Source organism: Belonocnema kinseyi, chromosome 5 (genome assembly GCF_010883055.1).
Source record: "Belonocnema kinseyi isolate 2016_QV_RU_SX_M_011 chromosome 5, B_treatae_v1, whole genome shotgun sequence".
Lineage (NCBI taxonomy): Eukaryota > Metazoa > Arthropoda > Insecta > Hymenoptera > Cynipidae > Belonocnema > Belonocnema kinseyi.
In genome coordinates, this window is record NC_046661.1 from 80,906,113 (window position 1) to 80,908,398 (window position 2,286).

The following is a 2,286-nucleotide window of genomic DNA, read 5'->3' on the forward strand; positions in this document are numbered from 1 at the left end:
AAGATTTTAAAAGATTTAGAATATTTAATGATTTTAAATCAATGCAAAAGATTTCAAAGATTTTATCAAAATTTAAAAAGATTTCAAATTTGTTTAGAAGATTTCAAGGATTTCAAAGATTGTATCAAAATTTAAAAATATGTTACAAAGATTTCAAATATTTTAATTGTGTAGAATCAATAAAAAAGATTTCGCAAATGTTTGTAAGGATTTCATAAATTTTTTAAAGATTTTAAACAATTTGAAATTTGATTAGAAGATTTTAATAGATTTCGAAAATTTCACACATATTTAAAAACATTTCACAATGGTTTAGAGGATTTCAAAGATTTATTCAAAATTTAAAAAGATTTCACAATGATTTCAAATATTTTAATGGTATCAAACAAATAAGAAAAATATCACAAATATTTCAAGGATTTTATCAAATTTTTCAAGATTTTAAACGATTTCAATTTTGATAAGATTTTGAAAGATTTAAAATATTTTTGTGGTGTCAAATGAATACAAAAGATTTCACAAATATTTCAAGGATTTCATAAAAATGTTGAATTATTTCAAATTTGTTTAGAAGATTTTAAATGATTTCGAAGATTTAAAAAAAATCACAAAGATTTCAAGGATTTAAAAGATTTTGCTAAAATTTAAAAACATTTCACAAAGATTTCAAACATTCGAATTATGTCAAATGAATACAAAAGGTTTCACAAATATTGAATAAAAATGTTGAAGATTTTAAAATCGATTTCAAATTTATTTAGAAGATTTCACAAAGATTTTACAAAGATTACGAACCTTTCACAAATATTTTACGAAGATTTCAAGGATTTTATTAAAATTTAAAAATATTTCACAAAGATGTTAAATATTTTTATTGTGTCAAATGAATACAAAATATTTCAAGGATTTCATAAAATTGTTTAAAGATTTAAAACGATTTCAAATTTGTTACGAAGATTTCAAAACATTTCGAACATTTCTTAAAGATTTCAAGGGTTTCAAAGATTGTATCAAAGTTTTAAAATATGTCACAAACATTTCAAATATTTTAATGGTGTCGAATGAATAAAAAAAATGTCGTAAAAGTTTCAAGGATTACATAAAATTTTAAAAGATTTTAAACAATTTGAAATTTGAAAGAAAATTGTCGCATTAACGAATTAAAGATTTTTAAAGTGAATATTATTTAATTATTAAAAGCGCAACAATCAAATATTTTTATTAAAAGATTTTTTTAAATGTCAATAACCATTTTTTAAATTATTGTTATTTTAAATTCTAACGCTAATTCATAAACTTTATATTATTAACAAATATTTTTTTTTTAATGTAATGTTTTAAATTCGGGAATTTTCTAACTCAGGAATTTTGTTAATGAGGAATTTCATTTTTTGGGATTTTTCAGCCCCTAACAAAATCGGGACGACTAAAAAATCAAAAAAATCAAATGTCCGACAAAGAAAAATTCCCTGATAAGAAAATTCCTTCACAGCTTATAATATTACCAAATTGGAAAATTGCTGACAGAAAATTGCCCAATTATTTAATTATTAAAAGTGCAACAATCGAATAGTTTTATTAAAAGATTTTTTTAAATGTCATTGACAATTTAAAAAATTACTGTTATTTCAAATTCAAACGCTAATTTTGATTTTGAATTTTTCAAACTCAGGAATTTTATTTTTTGGGATTTTTCAGTCCCTAACAAAATAGGGATGACTAAAAAAATTAAATAAAATGTCCGACATTGAAAAATTCCCGAATAATAAAATTTCCAAATTGTAAAATTTCCGAATAATAAAATTCCTGAACAGCTTATAATATTACCAAATTGGAAAATTCTCGACAGAAAATTGCCGCATTAACGAATTAAAGATTTTAAAAGTGAATATTATTTAATTATTAAAAGTAGAACAATCAAGTATTTTTATTAAAAGATTCTTTTTAATGGCATTGAAATTTTTTAAATTATTCTTATTTTAAATTCAAACGCTAATTTATAAACTTTATATAATTAACAAATATTTAATAATATTATTTTTTGAAAATGTAATGTTTTAAATTCGGGAATTTTCAAACTCAGGAATTTTATTTTTTAGGATTTTTCAGTCCCTAATAAAATTGGGATGACTAAATAACCAGAAAAATTAAATAAAATGTCCCAACAGTGAAAAATTTCCGAATAATAAAATTGTAAAATTATAAAATTCCTGAACAGCTTATAATGTTTCCAAATTGGAAAATTCGCGACGGATAATTGCCGAATTAAAGATTTTTTTAATGAAT